Consider the following 20552-nt stretch of genomic DNA (forward strand, 5'->3'; position numbering starts at 1 on the left):
CACCATCGAGGCAACACAGACACTGCCAGAGATGGCCCGCGCGACGGTCACAGGTCAAGCGGGCCCGCGTGTAGGCGACCGAAGCAGAAGCAAGCGTGCGGGTGGGCTAGCGCGGGGGATGAATGCCAACGCGGGAATGGGCCGAGCAGAGGGGAAAACGACCCATGTAGGTAAGTCAGTCCTTTTCTTTTCTTTTTATTTCATTTAAACCTCTAATTTCAAATGGTCTTCAAATAAAGTTTAAATTCTAAACTTAATTATAATGAACAATCAAAAGGATACCAGTATGAGATGCAACTTTATTTATATTATTTATTTTATTCAATTATTGGGGCAAATGATTGAAGTGTGAAATGCTCAATTACACAATACATATAATAGAATCTTTATTACTCTTGTAGGTTAATTTAAAATTATGTTCCTATTTATTTAAGAGAGAGGACTTTCTAGTGTGTAATGTTCATTAAATTATATATATATATTAACTTAGTTCTTTTGGAGGACATTTCTAATTATATTATTCAACCAAGGTTGGTCTAAGTTATATGAGGGTATTTTAATCTTTGATTATAAAAGACTTTTGTTTAAATCTTGGCATACTAAAATAAATTCTTATTTTTTTATTCTACCAATTTTGGGCTTTACATTCCCCCTCTTCTTCTCATCAGCTTTGATGTAAAACCATTCACCTTTCCAGCCGGTTGGCCATTTGGTGCGATAACTGAGAATTGGAGCCTTTGTATCCTTGTGATACGCAAAATTGTAGCAACCAAAATTTTCATGAAGACAGTCTGCCATGGCCTTCGTCTGGTAGTGCAACTCGTGCACTCGGCAGAATGCTTCGGCATCTGGGCTCATCCCTTGGCTTCGGAGGGCCCAGATGAAGACACTAAGCCTAACAATGGCGTTAGGGGTCAGCTGATGAAGATATATTTCGAAATTTTTCAAGACTTCCCCTATCATCTCATTTAGAGGAAGTCGCAGTCCTGCTCTGAAAAAGATCTTGAAAACCACTACTTCATCATTCTTTGGTGCTGGGGTGGTATCTTCTCCGGCAAATCGGACAAGTTTCCTTTCAGCTTCCCCAAAGTAACCCAACTTCATCATCATGGGCATGTCAGCTTCAAACATAGTATATTTCTCAAAATCTAGATGGCTGGGTTTTGATGGGATCAAAATACTATAATCTTCTTCATCCTCTTCAATATCTTCTTCTTCAGCAACGGTCTGTTCAGCTTCGGCAACAGGGATACCTTCGTCAGTAGTTCCCTCTATCGCAATCAAACCTGATTGTTTCATGACTTCGGAAATTGGTGCTGTCTCGGTGACCTCGGTCTCTTCTCCTTCACGAGTCACCCTTGCAGTCGAGCGCACACTGGCCATCTGATGGATTTTTTGTGGTTTTTACGAAGTTGATGTTTCTTTTTTTCAGTTTTGACGAAGCTCACTCTTTTGACGAAGTTAACTCTAAATGATGAAGTGTTCGCTTGAGAGCGCAGTGAAAAAGCTTCGGCTATGGTTAAATTTTTTAACAGCACAACAATGCAACGGCAATGAATGATGTGGTAACTCTGCACCAACCCGTCTGTTTATATAGTGCTGCAGGTGGGAAGGTGAACCGCCAAATCGCCCACACCCGCTGAACGGTGGACCAATCGGAGCTTGGAAGGTGAACTGCCAGATCGCTTGAATCCATTGAACGATGGACCACCCGACGCTTGGAGTATTTTAATCGTTTCTCAGCAAGGAGCTCAGGGAAGGTGTTTTTCGAACCTTCGGCATTCCAAAGCCTTTGAGATTTTTTGCAAATCGAGCTCGTTATGAAAAACGATCTAGCACCGCGAAGGGGCTACTGTTGGGGGCCTTCTTCATCGTCGAATGTCCTATAAGCAAAAACACCTTCGGCAGGACGATATGCAAGAAGATATAAAGCGAAGGTATATGCCGAAGCTACAATCCAGGGAGCTTCAGCATGACGACACGCCTTGAGACGAAGGGCAGCACCGACTTAAAGAGGGAATGACTGTTTAGTTCATAATAACTTGTGTCATGTTTTAGTTATTAAGGACATAAATGTAATTTTGACCGGATTGCATCCTGTGCCTATAAATAGGTGAACAGTACCCCTGTACTGTTCACGCTGACTTGTATTCACTCGCACGTCACACTTGGATTCTCACCTTCTGTCAAGCCGAAGGTACAAATGTAATTCAATATCGTTATTGTTTATTCATGGTTATTTAATAAGAATATAAATAATATAATGATTTAAGATGATTATTCATATTCTTTACATGTAACTTATGGTCCCGTTTTCTATTACATGCTGAAATGATGAAGGTATGCCCTTCAAACCTTCGTCTGAAGATCATTATATCCTAAGGGAGATAATGCTTCGAAGGACGAAGGTCTTTGACCATTAACATTTTGTGTTGCCTTGTTCTTAACTCAGAATTTGAGAACAAGTCCCCAACACCAGCTTAAGTGCCCAAGTCATGCCTTAAAGGCCGCAACACACTTAAATCGGAATAACCCGTCAATCCCTCAGATCTAGTCTGGTAAAGCCACTTATCTAGGATCAAATACCACTAACTCACTTGATGGTGAGTCACAGAGAAAATACAATAAAAATGGAAACCTTAAATTAAAGTACTGGAGTTATTACATGAATCGGAGTTTTTCAAGTACTGAAATAAGTTCATAATTTAAATTGCAGCGGATAGTCAGTAGCGTCGAATAATGAGGAATCGGGCAAGGCCTAGCCCACTACTCCTCCTGCTCCTCTCCTGCTGGAACAGCATCCCACTCGACCGTCCAACCTGGTGGCAGGGTGGTAGGTCAAGTCACACCATCAACCATATCCTGTAGCGTACCTGCAAAAATTGTGCCACAAGCAAGACTGAGTATACTAATACTCAGCTAGATTTACCTCATGTGTGAAATCTACTTCTCTACCCCTAGACCATGCAGCTGTTTGGCCGAGGGGTTTGGTTTGCCAAAAGCACTAGCTGAGTCTAAAAATAAATTTCAGCTTTCCCAATTCTAGTATCATAAATTTTAGCTAAGTTTGCACCTTCTAAGCATACATGGTAACAGTCATTTAGTACAATCAACATGCTATCTCAAGTAAAACCTCATTTCACTTCTTACTCGATGCAGTACAAGGGGTCAAGCAGTCTCATTAGCTGCGAGAAGCGGATGATTCGAATCGAGTTTTTAAACCTTGCAAGGTAAACCTAAACACACGACATGTAGGGGCACTCCGTCCCCACACATATCAACTGTCCCCATCAATTCCTCGTTCGCGACCAGGGCTCACCGCCTTGGCATACAATGCTCCACTGACCCCGGTTGCCGCCGTGCAGTGACCGCACTTGTACCCACCATAGCTAGCATGGGAGACCCAGTCTCAGGACAAGTGAGGGGGAATGTCCGCACCTGGCTTCACTCAGGTACTAGGTTTATCGGTTACCATATTTCCCGACATGTGTTTAGTACGTTCAAACGCTTGACTCAGGTATCCACACATTAATCCTTAGTTCCTATTTCCCGTCTTATGGACAAGGCATCCATCCTGGATCCAAGTCCATAGAACATCATAGATGCCATTATCAAGACAAATACAATCAATTCCTGACCTCGCGCAAGTGCTAGAAAAATCACTCGACTCCTACCGAGATCCTAAATAGCAAAGCAGCTACTCGACCTAGCATGCTAGTATCCACCTCAAAAGGAATTCTGAGTTCATGCAACTAAGGTTTTCAAGCAACTCCTACACTTAAGTGCACATTACAAGCCTACAAACATTAAGTGTAGTAAAGTAGTATATAAAACTTGTTATGCATAGAACCGGGGCTTGCTTTCAAATGCTGGGGTTGCAGGGAGATCCTTGGTGGCAGGCTCGGGAGCTGGCTGCTGGTCTTCCTCGTGGATAGCTCCTTGCTCGGGAATGAGCACGTACTCTCCGTTAGCGAGGTTGCAATCTAATGAATGCAATGAGTGAGATATATGTAAGCCATGATATGCACTTTAGTAGTAATAGGAATGATTAAATTGATGAAGTAAAGTTTTAATCTCACTACAGAAATTCTGGTGGTACACTTAGCCATTTAGGTCAAGTTTGATTAGATTAAAAGGTCAGATTACTTTAGTGTGGCAGAACCGCCCAAATATTCCAGCTTAAGTGCCTAAGTCACGCCTCAAGGACCATAACACACTTAAATCGGAATAACTCGTCAGTCCCTCAGATCTAGTCTGATAAAGCCACTTAACCAGGATCAAATACCACATACTCACTCGAAGGTGAGTCACAGAAGAAATACAATAAAACAGGAAACCTCCAATTAAAGTACTGAATTATTACATAAATCAGAGTTTTTCAAGTAGCGAATAAAGTTCTCAAAATAAAATGCAACGGATAATCGATGTCGTTGATAGCGAGGAAATGGGCAAGGACTAGCCCACTACTCCTCCTGCTCCTCTCTCGTGGAAGCAGCATCCCACTCGACCATCCAACCCGGTGGTAGGGTGGTAGGTCAAGTCACACCATCAACCATATCCTGCAACGTACCTGCAAAAATTGTGCCACAAGCAAGGCTGAGTATACTAATACTTAGCTAGACTTACCCGGTGTGAGGAAACTACTCTTCTACCTCTAGACCATGCAGCTATTTGGCTGAGGGGTTTGGTTTGCCAAAAGCACTAGCTATATCTAAAATCAAGTTTTAGCTTTTCAAATTCTATCATCATTAGCTTTACTAAGTTTGCTCCTTCTAAGCATACATGGTAACAAGCATTTAGCTCAATCAACAATTTGTCTCATGTAACCTCATTTCACTTCTTACTCAATGTAGTACAAGGGGTCAAGCAGTCTCATTAGCTGCGAGAAGCAGACGATTCGAATCGAGTTTTTATCCTTGCAAGGTAAACCTAAACACACGACATGTCAGGGTACACCGACCCCACACATGTCAACCGTCCCCATTGATTCCCTGTTCGCGGCCAAGGCTCACCGCCTTGGCATACAATGCTCCACTAACCCCGGCTGCCGCCGTGTAGTGACCGCACTTGTACCCACCATAGCTAGCATGGGAGACCCAGTCTCAGGACGAGTGAGGGATAAAGTCCGCGCCCGGCTTCACTCAGGTACTAGGTTTACCGGTTACCATATTTCTTAACATGTACTTAGTACGTTCAAACGCTTGACTCAGGTATCCACACATTAATCCTTAATTCTTTTTCCTGTCTCATGAACAAGGCATCCTTCCTGGATCCAAGTCCATAGACCATTATAGATCCCGTTATCAAGATGAGTACAATCAATTCCTGACCTCGCGCGAGTGCTAGAAAAATCACTCGACTTCTACCGAGATCCTGATTTAGCATAGCAGCTACTCGACCTAGCATACTAGTATCCATCTCAAAAAGGAATCCTAAGTTCATGCAACTAGAGGTTTCAAGCAACTCCTACACTTAAGTGCACATTTCAATCCTACAAGCATTAAGTGTAGTAAAGTAGCATATAATAATACGGTTATGCATAAAAACCGGGGCTTGCCTTCAAAAGCTGGGGCTGCGGGGAGATCCTTAGTGGCAGTCTCGGGAGCTGGCTCCTTGTCCTCCTCTTGGACAGTTCCTTGCTCGGGGATGAGCATGTACTCTCCGTCAGCTAGATTGCAGTCTAATGAATGCAATGAGTAAGATATATGCATGATATTATAAGTGCTTTAGTAATTAACTTGATGGTAAATGATCCACTTAAACTAGGTAGAGTTTACTCTTGCTACTAAAGATTCTTGTGGTATTTTTAGTGATTTAGATCATACTCAGTTAAATGAAGTGGTAAGTCTATCTCGGTGTTCCACTGAATCCTTTTTTTAAAGCCTTAGTGAGATTTTAATAGGATTTCTAGTTGAACTTATTGGAGCGAGGTTTATTATTTTTCTTTCTTCCTCTTATTTCCTTTATGCTTTTAAGATAGGTTTGAACTACAAGTTATACCAATAAATTTCCAAAATATCTGGAAAAATTACAGTAGCTTTTTACTGGTGTATAATCCTCTGTCTCAAAATTTGGGGTTTAAAAAGTAAGTAGTTCTCTCTGGATAAAATTATTAAATATTAGGGCAGAAAGGGTGGTTTCAACTACAACTACCATTTAACAGAAGGTTATTCCTTAAAACATATTTTTGCTGGCATCTAGATGACATAATATGACTTTGCACAATTTTCTAGCCATTAACACTTACCAGTTATTTTATTATGATTTTTCAAAGTTTCTAGCCAAAGGGGTGCTTTCTACTACCACTATATTTGAAAAATATCAAACAACATATTTCTGATTTTTCCTAGCTTCTATTTTGTGCAAGAGCAATCATTCTGAAGATTAGCATCTGTTTGCTTAAGGGAAGGGGTGGTAGGAATTAATTGGATTAAATGGTCTTTTTCATGAAGTATTGGCAATAGGTATTATTTTGCATCTTTCAAATGGGTTTGCATTTTCCTCTGGTGGCCTATCCCATTATTGATCTAGCAAAATTTTATTTGCCCATTATTGCATTATTTTGGGTTACTCATGATTTATTTGAAATAGGACTCATTATCATGTTCTATTTATTTACCCTACTTAAAATGATGGACTGGGGTGTTTATTATTTTTGCAGTGGGGTTCTAGTGGTCACAAGTCCACTGGATTTTTATTAACAATTTTGGGTCTGTTTTTAAAATTCCAATAATTGTTTTCTAGTTAGAATAATGCTAAATAAAACATTTCACTTAAATTCTGTTCTGGAGTAGTGGTCTTTTTATTTTTCCTTGGTTCTCTATTACTTAAGTAGGCTAGAAAAAATAATTGCACTTACTGTTCATTACCTATTAATGCTTTTCTGATTTTCCTAAGTGTTGGGCAAAAATGGCTTTTAATAGATATCCCTACTTAAATTTTTAGTGCTGGGGTTCCCACTATTTTTAAACAGTAATTAATTGAAGTCTGAATATCTACAAATTTTCTCAAGCCTAGCACAGAAGTATAACAATTTTCGTTAATTAAATAGGGTTTGGTCAGTTTCTGTATTTAATTCCAAACTCTAAAAATTAGAACAGAAGCATGGGGTTCAGTATTTTTAATTGATAGTCCACAATATTTAGAATCCAGCAAAATTGGTTTGACAAATTTTGGTTGAGTATTTCTCAAGTTATGAATTTCCTAAGTCTTCTGCCGAATAAATAAAAGATTAATTTGAAATGGTTTAAAGAAAAAAAAAACAATTTTGCGCTCGGGTCCCTGGCGAAAGTTCTTAAAGGAATTACAGACAGGTCCCCGGGGCACTATTCATTTGAGTCTATGGCTCTACAGAAAATCCCCTAGGGTTTCTAGAAATCGAACCCGTGGTCCTGTCCCCAATTAAACAGTATCCGCGGCGGAGAAAAGGGCGGAGGGGCTTACCGGCGGTGAGGTTGCTCCGGTGAGGTGGTCGAGGACGTAGGGGAGGTCTCGGGGATCACGGCGATGTGCGGGTCGCCGTCGGGGATGGTCGGAGTCGGTCGGTCCGCATGCGTAGGCGGAGATGCTCATCGGCGGCGAGGAACCCAGCCTACTCACGGCGCAATAGGTCAATGGAACGGGTCAGAGAGATCCACTAGGTGCTAGGGACAATGTGGGTGCAAGGAATTTGAAAATGGCTTACCGAAGAGCTCGGTCCACACGCGGCGGCGGACGATCGAAGTCCGGCGAGGGCGATCTCGGGCTTCCGGTGAAGTTCTGTCGGGTCCGAGGACTTGGAAAGCTTCACGGGCCAATGGCGAAGCTAACCGAGGGGTTGGCGTGGCTTGGACGAGGCTGGAGGGAGCTGTCCACGGCGGCCGAGGCTCGGAAAGCTTGGCGGGCGGTGGAGTGGCGTGCTCGGGGCAAATTCCGGTGATCTCTGGCTTAGGCAAGACTTGGGAGCACGCGGGGAGGGATGGCCGAGGCTCGGGGCTGCTTTATAGGCACGGCACGGTGCACGAGTGGCCGTGGACCGGCGAGCGCTGGTGCACGAACGGGCGTGAACCAGGGGTGTCAGCCACGGTTGAACACGTGGAACCGTTGCCTCTGCCCAAGTTCTAACGCCGATTGGGCGCAAATCTTCGCGAATTTGGGCAAGATCGCTGTGAAGGATTTGTTCACCTGACATTGCTTTGTCTTTTGTGTATGGATGTTGCACGGTTTTAGGCTAGGGACAGGGAGTTGTAGCGTCACCAAGGTGCCAGTGTCAGAATGCCTGGTCCCGAGGTCAAGGTGCGCCAAAACTGTGTCAAATCAGTTTGGTTTGAGTTCAAAATTTTCCAGAGCGTGTTCAAGGAAATTTGGCACAAGTTTGATATTTGGACTTCCTGGTTTTGAGTTTTGAAAAACAGAGAACGCAGTGGATCTTTGGAAAGGGTTCTGAAATTCAGAATTCTGAATTCTGAATTTCCCCATGGGACCATGGTTCAAGGGCTAATTTGGGGATTTTGGAAAAACCAAATGGCCAAACCTTCTTACTATGATTTGTTAGTTATTTGGTGAGCTAAAGCTTTGTAATTTGGTCTTTACTAAAATTTGTATTTTTCCCCCAAGATTTCTCCCAATTACCCTTTTTGCTTAATTTGTTCACTTAGGATTTATTAGGGTTTGAGAGTCTTCCTTCTTAAGGTTCATGACAAGATTAAGGAGTATTTGAGGAGACTCATTATAAGTCTTTGATCTTAATCTTTGATGTTCATTCCTTCACTAGGTTCACATGTGACAATAGTTTGGGGTTAGCTTAAGGAAGAAACCCTAGGTGACACTAGGGTGTCACAGCCTTCCCCCCTTAAAGGAATCTCGTCTCGAGATTCAGGTCAGAGTCCTACCAGGGTGAAGCGAAGGGTGAGACTTACTTGTAGTGGATGCTTTCTTTATTAAGGCAAACTGCTCTTCGAATGTCATTCTCTTTGCAACTTTAGAAGGAAGTCCTTTAGAATTTTGGTTTTATAACTTATTCTTTTCAATTCAAGATTATTTCACTGAAATTTAGATTCGAAGGGCAGGAGGAGAGGCTGGCATGAATACGTACCAATTTCCTTAGGCAGATAATCAGGAAAGTTGGAACGCAGAAATTCTTCAGTCTCCCAGGTAGCCTCTTCCTCTGAGTGATTACTCCATTGGATCTTATACATCTTGATCAATTTTGCCCGAGTTGATCTTTCTTTGCAATCTAGAATCTTGGAAGGGTACTCTTGGTACGATAGATCTGGTTCTATCTCCAATTCTGGTTCTGCTATGATCTTAGTCGGCAATCGAACACACTTCTTCAGTTGAGATACATGGAACACACTGTGGATGGCAGACATTTTTGGAGGTAACTTCAACTTGTTTGCCACGGGTCCACATGCTTCTATGATCTCATAAGGTCCAATGTAGCGAGGAGCTAACTTGCCTTTGAACCCAAACCTTTGCACTCCCTTGGTGGGGGATACCTTGAGATAAACGAAATCTCCCACCTCGAACTGGAGAGGTTTCCTTCTCTTATCATGGTAACTCTTTTGCCTAGCCTGAGCAGCTTCTAGATTCTTCCTGATTAGTTTGACCTTCCTCTCGGCTTCAGTCACTAAGTCAGGTCCGAAAACTTCTCTTTCTCCAGGCTGAGACCAATTGAGTGGTGTTCTGCATCTTCTCCCATAGAGAGCTTCGAAAGGTGCCATCTTTAGGCTAGATTGATAACCGTTGTTATAAGCAAACTCTGCCAAGGAGAGGTGCTTATCCCAGTTCTTGCCACAATCGATTGCACAAGCTCTCAACATATCTTCAAGAATTTGATTTACCCTCTCAGTCTGACCATCAGTCTGTGGGTGGTAAGCTGAACTTCTGATTAGCTTGGTTCCCAAAGACTCTTGCAGTTGTTCCCAAAATCTGGCAACAAACGGGGCTCCTCGGTCAGAAACAATGGTCCTGGGCAATCCGTGCAAACACACGATCCGGTCAATGTACAACTCTGCATACTTTTGAGCCTTATCAGTGGTGTGCACAGGGAGAAAATGTGCCACTTTCGTCAGTCGGTCCACAATAACCCAAATCGAATCATGATGACGAGAGGTGTTGGGCAGACCCACTATGAAATCCATGCTGATGTCATCCCATTTCCACGAAGGTATGGACAGGGGCTGCAAGGCTCCAGCTGATTTCAAGTGGCTTGCCTTTATCCTCTAACAGGTGTCACATTCTGATACATATCGGGCTATCTCCCTCTTCATTCTGGTCCACCAATACAGGGGTTTCAAATCATGGTACATTTTGGTGCTCCCTGGATGCATAGAGAATTTGGAGAGATGGGCCTCATCCAAGATTCTCTTCTTGAGATCCTCATTTTTAGGAACCACCAATCTACTTTCAAACCATAATACACCCTTTCCATCTTGGCAGAAACATTTATATTTCTCAGTCTTCTGACGGAGATTCTCCTTGATAATCTACACTCCCTTGTCACTGAGCTGGGCCATGATGATCTGGTCTTGCAAAGCTGGCTCAACAGAAACGTGAGACAAAGCACCAGAAGGAATTACTTCAATATTCATTTTGCACAACTCATCACACAAGGTGTCAATACGAGAATCCATCAGAACACAATTGCACTGCAACTTCCGACTCAAGGCATTTGCTACCACATTGGCCTTTCCTGGGTGATAATGTACCTCTAGGTCATAATCCTTCATCAGCTCTAGCCAACTTCTCTGCCTCATGTTGAGATCAGCCTGAGTAAAGATATACTTAAGGCTCTTATGATCAGTGAAGATGTTGCAGTGGGTTCCCATTAAATAGTGCCTCCACATTTTTAATGCATGAACCACCGCTGCTAGCTCCAGGTCATGAGTAGGATAATTCTGCTTGTGAGGCTTGAGTGCCCTTGATGCATAAGCAATGACTCGGTTGTATTGCATCAAGACACAACCTAGTCCAGTACCAGAGGCATCACAGTACACATCAAAAGGCTTGCTGTTGTCGGGTTGCCTCAGTGCATGAAAGGCATCTTCGCACTTCTGACCCCAAACAAACTTGACTTCTTTCTTCAAAAGCTCAATTATGGGCTTCGCAATTCGAGAGAAATCCGGAATGAATCTTCGGTAATAACCAGCTAATCCCAGAAAACTCCGAATCTGACAAACAGTCATGGGTGGCTTCCAGTTCATCACCTCTTGCACTTTATCAGGATCAACAGCTATGCCTGCCTGAGAAATCGTGTGACCGAAGAATTTGATCTCCTTTAGCCAAAAATCACATTTTGATAACTTGGCATAAAGGTGGTGCTCTCGCAGACGTTGAAGCACTACATGCAAATGCCCGGCATGTTCTTCTTTGTTCTTTGAGTACACCAAGATATCATTGATGAAAACCACTACGAATTTGTCCAATTCAGGCATGAATACAAAATCCATCAGATACATAAAATATGCTGGTGCATTCGCCAGCCCGAAAGACATCACCAAGAATTCATATAGCCTATATCTGGTTGAGAAAGCCGTCTTTGGAATATCACTTGCCCGTATCTTGATCTGATGATAGCCGGAGCGAAGGTCTATCTTGGAAAACACTTTGGCTCCGACCAACTGATCAAAAAGAACATCAATACGAGGCAAAGGATACTTGTTCTTGATAGTCACTGCATTAAGAGGGTGGTAATCTATACACAGCCTCAAGCTTTCATCCTTCTTCACAAACAAGGCTGGACATCCCCAAGGCGAAGTACTTGGGCAAATAAATCCCTTGTCTATTAACTCTTGCAATTGCTTCTTCAATTCTGCCAACTCAACGGGTGGCATCCGGTAAGGCCTCTTGGAAATAGGTGTCATTCCCGGTTGCAACTCGATGGCGAATTCAATGTCCCGATCTGGTGGCATTCCTGGCAATTCATCAGGAAAGACATCTGCGTACTCACAGACCACTGGAATCTTCTTCAGAGGTAACTACATCATAAAGAAAGCACATGACTGAGTAGAACCTTGACTGGGCAGAATTAAGGTGAAATTCCCACAGAACGGGGAATTGACATCCACGATGCGGCTGGCCACATCAAGCACTACTTGGTGCAGGTTCATCCAATTAGTGCCCAAAATAATGTCCACACTTTCCAAACCCAACACGAGAAGGGTGGTTTTGATAATGTGGCTTCCCAGTTGAATAGGCACACTTCGGATTAATAGGTTGGTTACAGTTTTACCCCCAGGTGTGGTTATCATAAATGACCCTTTTGCATGACAGAAGGGCAATTGGCATTTAGCACTGAACTTCTGGCTAATGAAACTATGAGATGCACCAGAATCAAACAGAATTAAAGCAGGTTGATTAAAAACTGAAAAGGTACCAGTCATGATGGGGGCTCCCTCAGGTAACTCCTCTAGAGTAGTGAAGTTGAGCTTCCCTTGTCTGACTTGCACCTTCTGCTTCCTCCCCTTGTCTTGACTCGGTGCTGGCATCTGCCTCTGCTGATTTCTAGGGCAGTTCTTAGCATAGAAGCCCACATTGCCACAAGTGAAACACTTGTTCCCATTGCCCTGGCGGAACTGCTGCTACTACTGCTAAGGCTGATTGTTCCTTGGAGCGGGAGCTAGAAAGCGGTTGGGTGTCGGCTGCTGCTGCTGAGGTGGCCTGATCACCCATCTGCCTGCCTGCTGCTGAAATCCCCTGCTCTGATTGTGAGAAACAATCCTGAACCTCTGGGCCTGAGCAAATGGTGCTGCCATTGGTGCCTTCCTCTTCTTCTCTGCCCGGTGAGCTACAATACAGTCCTCCTGGGAGATGGCCAGGTTGACCAACTCATTGAAGCTATCGGCCCGGACAGTGTTGAGTCATTCCCGCAGCTTGGTATTGAGACCCCTGCGGAAGCGGTCTCTCTTCTTCTCATCAGAATCAGCATGGTAACCTGCATACTGGCATAGGTCGTTGAAGGCCTGAGCATACTGCAAGACCGTGCAGGTTCCTTGATTAAGTACCAGAAATTCATTCAGCTTGCGATCAAGAATTCCAGCTGGGATGTGGTGCCCTCTGAAAGCGGTCTTGAATTCCTCCCAAGACACTTCGCGATCAGTGGGTAGCATAGCACAGAAGTGGTGCCACCATGTCCGAGCAGGGCCACGAAGCTGCTGCGCGGCGAAGCGAGCCTTAGCATCATCAGGGCAGTCTCCCGTGAGGAGGGGAAACTTGGACTCAATGATGTGAAGCCACACGTCGGCGTCCAACGGATCCTCTGCCTTGGTGAACAAGGGTGGCTGTGTGCTCAGGAACTCCTGGTAGGTTGCCACTGCCGGAGGTCGCTGATGCTGGCCTCCACCATGCTACTGGGGGTGGGGCTGGCGCTGCAAGAGCTATCATAGAATCTCATTCTGCTAGGCCATCAGCTCCTGCACTGTGGGAGCTAGAGGAGGTGGCGGGGGAACTTGCTCATTTTGCCCGCGACGCTGCCTAGATGCCATCTGAAAACCAAGATTGTCGCCAATGTTATCCCAACTCACAATTTCGAACGACAAGCTATTATCTCATATGGGAAGAAAATACCATAATCATAATATTAAGTTCGAATGAAGATAACATGGTTACAACATCCCACAGATCTCAAAAGTTCTCAAGGGTTACATCAATTAGGGGAAGTACCCGTAAGCCTAGTCCAAAATCTGTCATTAACTATGCTCGCGTAGGTTTATATCCGCCTAAAGCGTCAAAGTGACTGATCAACCCTGAGCGGTGGAAGCGACACTGGATGCGGGTGAAGGGGGCATCGCGGAGGTAGTCCCATTGGCACCAGGGGCTAGTCCTAACTCCTCGGGAGCCTCATCTCCCTCGCTTCTGGCTTCATTGGCCTCCATCTCCAAATGGTGCATGTCCAAGTGGTCATTAGCTTCTTCGAGTTCCCACTGCACATCGTGGAGCTGGTTCTCCAAGACATCAATAGTGTTGTCTCGGATCTCCACCTGCTGCTCCAAGGTGGTGATACGCTGGCTCAGCCTTTCCACCTGCAGATCCTTCTCCACCAACTCGGAGGACAAGTCGACCACAAAATCTTCTCGGCTATCAAGGGTGAGCTTGGTAGTTTGAGCGATGTTAGCAAGATGTGCCATAGCGTCGCTCTGAAGGGCCTGAAGGCGGTACAGCGCACTCATGCACTGAACAGTGACCCTCCCAACCAAGTCAGGATACATTGCCCACACATCCTTCACATGGCTCACGCAGTTACACCACATGGGGTCATCCTTCTTCTCAGTAGGGAAAAGTCCCAAGGGGTGCATCACCATCTCCAGGGGATGGTAGCCACAGAAAGTCGTCAAAGTCTTCATGGATGCTTCTTCAGTGGTGTCATCCGCCCTGAATCCAATCGTCTCAGAGTCAAGAGAACGCCAACCCGGCTGAAGGGGATGAGCCTCCAAATTCAGCCAGACTCGGCAACGAGGTACCCGATGCTCCTCTTACAAAGGCGGCGTAGGGTAACCGGCGGAGTTAAGCACTTCCCACAAGATGGAAGGAAAGCCATCGTGAGAAAGGAAGTCAGAGCTGAAACGAGTGTCTCCTCCGCTGACGGGGGTGGGTGAATTCATCTGCGGAAGGGTATCAGATGTAAAGATTATGGTGGAAGGAAGAAAATAAAAGAGCTTGGATGGTTTGAAAAGAAGTGGGTTAGCTTGAATTTTTACTTCTTTAATTCTTAATCCTTCAAATTTTATAATGCATGCATGCTGGAAAAAAATAACGACTCCTCTCCGAAATAAAGGGTGCTCCTAAGGCATCCTTTTTTTAAAAATCTAAGTACTAGCCCACAGGGCCTACTTACTTAGCCATCTATTCTCCCACTATCCCTAAGGCCTTTCGTCCTAGATCTAGCGGTCTAGTCCTGACGATTCTTAGCAGTTTTCTAAGCAAGTTTTAGATTTTGAAAATTGGTATTCATGGTTTATTGTCCTTCTCTGTGGTGATATTTTCTCCGATACCAGCTGTGGCAGAATCGCCCAAATTATTCTAGCTTAAGTGCCTAAGTCACGCCTCAAGGGCCGTAACACACTTAAATCAGAATAACCCGTCAGTCCCTCAGATCTAGTCTGATAAAGCCACTTAACCAGGATCAAATACCACATACTCACTCGAAGGTGAGTCACAAAAGAAAAACAATAAAATAGGAAACCTCCAATTAAAGTACTGAATTATTACATAAATCGGAGTTTTTCAAGTAGCGAATAAAGTTCTTAAAATAAAATGCAGCGGATAATCGATGTCGTTGATAGCGAGGAAATGGGCAAGGCCTAGCCCACTACTCCTCCTGCTCCTCTCCCGTGGAAGCAGCATCCCACTCGACCGTCCAACCCGGTGGCAGGGTGGTAGGCCAAGTCACACCATCAACCATATCCTGCAACGTACCTGCAAAAATTGTGCCACAAGCAAGGCTAAGTATACTAATACTCAGCTAGACTTACCCGGTGTGAGGAAACTACTCCTCTACCTCTAGACCATGCAGCTGTTTGGCTGAGGGGTTTGGTTTGCCAAAAGCACTAGCTATATCTAAAATCAAGTTTTAGCTTTTCAAATTCTAACATCATTAGCTTTACTAAGTTTGCTCCTTCTAAGCATACATGGTAACAAGCATTTAGCTCAATCAACAATTTGTCTCATATAACCTCATTTCACTTCTTACTCAATGTAGTACAAGGGGTCAAGCAGTCTCATTAGCTGCGAGAAGCAGACGATTCGAATCGAGTTTTTATCCTTGCAAGGTAAACCTAAACACACGACATGTCAGGGTACACCGACCCCACACATGTCAACCGTCCCCATCGATTCCCCGTTCGCGGCCAGGGCTCACCGCCTTGGCATACAATGCTCCACTGTCCCCGGCTGCCGCCGTGCAGTGACCGCACTTGTACCCACCATAGCTAGCATGGGAGACCCAGTCTCAGGACGAGTGATGGATAAAGTCCGCGCCCGGCTTCACTCAGGTACTAGGTTTACCGGTTACCATATTTCCCGAAATGTGCTTAGTACGTTCAAACGCTTGACTCAGGTATCCACACATTAATCCTTAATTCTTTTTCCCGTCTCATGAACAAGGCATCCTCCCTGGATCCAAGTCCATAGACCATTATAGATCCCGTTATCAAGATGAGTACAATCAATTCCAGACCTCGCGCGAGTGCTAGAAAAATCACTCGACTTCTACCGAGATCCTGATTTAGCATAGCAGCTACTCGACCTAGCATACTAGTATCCATCTCAAAAAGGAATCCTAAGTTCATGCAACTAGAGGTTTCAAGCAACTCCTACACTTAAGTGCACATTTCAATCCTACAAGCATTAAGTGTAGTAAAGTAGCATATAATAATACGGTTATGCATAAAAACTGGGACTTGCCTTCAAAAGCTGGGGCTGCGGGGAGATCCTCGGTGGCAGTCTCGGGAGCTGGCTCCTGGTCCTCCTCTTGGACAGTTCCTTGCTCGGGGATGAGCACGTACTCTCCGTCAGCTAGATTGCAGTCTAATGAATGCAATGAGTAAGATATATGCATGATATGATAAGTGCGTTAGTAAATAACTTGATGGTAAATGATCCACTTAAACTAGGTAGAGTTTACTCTTGCTACTAAAGATTCTTGTGGTATTTTTAGTAATTTAGATCATACTCAGTTAAATGAAGTGGTAAGTCTATCTCGGTGTACCACTGAATCCTTTTTTAAAACCTTAGTGAGAATTTAATAGGATTTCTAGTTGAACTTATTGGAGCGAGGTTTATTATTTACCTTTCTTCCTCTTATTTCCTTTATGCTTTTAAGATAGGTTTGAACTACAAGTTATACCAATAAATTTCCAACAATTCTGGAAAAATTACAGTAGCTTTTTACTGGTGTATAATCCTCTGTCTCAAAATTTGGGTTTTAAAAAGTAAGTAGTTCTCTCTGGATAAAATTATTAAATATTAGGGCAGAAAGGGTGATTTGAACTACAACTACCATTTAACAAAAGGTTATTCCTTAACATATATTTTTGCTCGCATCTAGATATTATAATATGACTTTGCACAATTTTCTAGCCATTAACACTTACCAGTTATTTTATTATGATTTTCCAAAGTTTCTAGCCAAAGGGTGATTTCTACTACCACTATATTGGAAAAATATCAAACAATAGATTTCTGATTTTTCCTAGCTTCTATTTTGTGCAAGAGCAATCATTCTGAAGTTTGGCATCTTTTTGCTTAAGGGAAGGGGTGGTAGAAATTAATTGGATTAAATGGCCTTTTTCATGAAGTATTGGCAATATGTATTATTTTGCATCTTTCAAATGGGTTTGCATTTTCCTCTGGTGGCCTATCCCATTATTGATCTAGCAAAATTTTATTTGCCCATTATTGCATTATTTTGGGTTACTCATGATTTATTTGAAATAGGACTCATTATCATGTTCTATTTATTTACCCTACTTAAAATGATGGACTTGGGTGTTTATTATTTTTGTAGTGGGCTTCTAGTGGTCACAAGTCCACTGGATTTTCATTAACAATTTTGGGTTTGTTTTTATAATTCTAATAATTGTTTTCTAGTTGGAATAATGCTAAATAAAACAGTTCACTTAAATTCTGTTCTGGACTAGTGGTCTTTTTATTTTTCCTAGGTTCTCTGTTACTTAAGTAGTCTAGGAAAAATAATTGCACTTACTGTTAATTACCTATTAATGCTTTTCGGATTTTCCTAAGTGTTGGGCAAAAATGGCTTTTAATAGATATCCCTACTTAAATTTTCGATGCTGGGGTTCCCACTATTTTTAAACAGTGTTTAATTGAAGTCTGAACATCTACAAATTTTCTCAAGCCTAGCACAGAAGTATAACAATTTTATTTAATTAAATAGGGTTTGGTCAGTTTCTGTATTTAATTCCAAACTCTAAAAATTAGAACAGAAGCATGGGGTTCAGTATTTTTAATTGATAGTCCATAATATTTAGAATCTAGCAAAATTGGTTTGACAAATTTTGTTTGAGTATTTCTCAAGTTACGAATTTCCTAAGTCTTCTGCCGAATAAATAAAAGATTAATTCGTAATGGTTTAAAGAAAAAACAATTTTGCACTGGGTGCCTAACGAAAGTTCTTAAAGGAATTACAGACAGGTCCCCAGGGCACTATTCATTTGAGTCTACGGCTCTGCAGAAAACCCCCTAGGGTTTCTGGAAATCGAACCCGCGGTCCTGTCCCCAATTAAACAGTATCCGCGGCGGAGAAAAGGGCGGAGGGGCCTACCGGCAGCGAGGTTGCTCCGGTGAGGTGGTCGAGGACGTAGGGGAGGTCTCGGGGATCACGGCGATGTGCGGGTCGCCGTCGGGGATGTCAGAGTCGGCCGGTCCGCGTGCGCAGGCGAAGATGCTCATCGGCTGTGAGGAACCCGGCCTACTCATGGTGCAATATGTCAATTGAACGGGTCAGAGAGCTCCACTGGGTTCTTGGGACGACGTGGGTGCAAGGAATTTGAAAATGGCTTACCGGAGAGCTCGGACCACGCGCGGTGGCGGACGATCGAAGTCCGGCGAGGGCGATCCCGGGCTTTCGGTGAAGTTCTGCTGGGTCCGAGGACTTGGAAAGCTTCACGGGCTAATGGAGAAGCTAACCGAGGGGTTGGCGTGGCTTGGACGCGGTTGGAGGGAGCTGGCCACGGCGGTCGAGGCTCGGAAAGCTTGGCGGGCGGTGGCACGGCGTGCTCGGGGCAAATTCCGGTGATCTCTGGCTTGGGCAAGACTTGGGAGCATGCGGGGAGGGATGGCCGAGGCTCGGGGCTGCTTTATAGGCACGGCGCGGTGCACGGGTGGCCGTGGACCGACGAGCGCGCGTGGGCGTGCACGGGGGAGCGCGGGTGCGCGAACGGGCGTGAACCAGGGGTGTCAGCCACGGTCGAACACGTGGAACCGTTGCCTCTGCCCAAGTTCTAACGCCGATTGGGCGCAAATCTTCGCCAATTTGGGCAAGATCGCTGTGAAGGATTTGTTCACCTGACATTGCTTTGTCTTTTGTGTATGGACGTCGCGCGGTTTTAGGCTAGGGACAGGGAGTTGTAGCGTCACCAGGGTGCCAGTGTCAGACTGCCTGGTTTTGAGGTCAAGCTGCGCCAAAACTATGTCAAATGAATTTGGTTTGAGTTCAAAATTTTCCAGAGCGTGTTCAAGGAAATTTGGCACAACTTTGATATTTGGACTTCCTGGTTTTGAGTTTTGAAAAATAGAGAACGTAGTTGATCTTTGGAAAGGGTTCTGAAATTCAGAATTTAGAATTCTGAATTTCCCCATGGGACCATGGTTCAAGGGCTGATTTGGGGATTTTGGAAAAACCAAATGGCCAAACCTTCTTACTATGATTTTTAGTTATTTGGTTAGCTAAAACTTTGTAATTTGGTCTTTACTAAAATTTGTATTTTTCCCCCAAGATTTCTCCCAATTACCCTTTTTGCTTAATTTGTTCACTTAGGATTTATTAGGGTTTGAGAGTCTTCCTTCTTAAGGTTCATGACAAGATTAAGGAGTATTTGAGGAGACTCATTATAAGTCTTTGATCTTAATCTTTGATGTTCATTCCTTCACTAGGTTCACATGTGATAATAGTTTGGGGTTAGCTTAAGGAAGAAACCCTTGGTGACACTGGGGTGTCATGTTCCACTGATTTTCTTATTATGTTTTAGTGAAAGTTCATTATAATTCCTAACTGAATTCATTGGGGTGAGATTCATTATTCTTCCAAATTTTCTCTCTTCTTTCCCTTTTCTCTTATGCCTTAAGGTGGGTTTGAACTACAACCTAGTTTTATAAATTTTCAAAAATTCTGTAAAAATTACAGTAGCTTCTCACTGGTGTATGACTCTCTTCCTCAAAAATGGGGCTTAAAAAGTTAATGGTTCTCTCTGTACAAAATTAGCAAATCTTAGGGCAGAGGGGGTGCTTTGAACTACAACTCTCCTCTAACAGTGGATTATTCCCTAAGGCTTATTTTTTCTGACATTTAGGTGCTATAATATGACTTTGCACCAAATTTTAGCCACTAATACTTATTGGTTATTGTACTGTGATTTTCTAAAGTTTTTGGCCAAAGGGGTGCTTTCTACTATCACTATACTTGAAAAATATCAAACAACATATTTCTAATTTTTCCTATCTTCTTATTTGTGCAAGAGCAATCATTCTAGAATTTGGCAACTTTTTGCTTAAGGGAAAAGGGGGTAGACATTCTTGGATTACATGGTCTTTTTCATGGGGTAGGGGGTAATGGGTGTTATCTTGTATTTTTGAATTGGTTTTGTATTTTTCTCTGGTGGTCTACTTCATCAATAAGTTGGTAAAAATTAATTGGCCTACTGTTACACAATTTTAGACTGGGCAAAATCTTCAAAACTACACTTCTGATTTTGGGGTTAGAGAACGTAGATATCATTTTGGGAGCTAACTGGATGACTCAACACCGAGTGGTGTTGGATGTAGCTGCCAGAACTCTAGAGATCCGTTCTCCTACCTTCGGAGACCTTACATTGTATCTGCCCAGCCAAGAGACCACT

The sequence above is a fragment of the Zea mays genome, chromosome 8 (genome assembly GCF_902167145.1).
Source record: "Zea mays cultivar B73 chromosome 8, Zm-B73-REFERENCE-NAM-5.0, whole genome shotgun sequence".
Lineage (NCBI taxonomy): Eukaryota > Viridiplantae > Streptophyta > Magnoliopsida > Poales > Poaceae > Zea > Zea mays.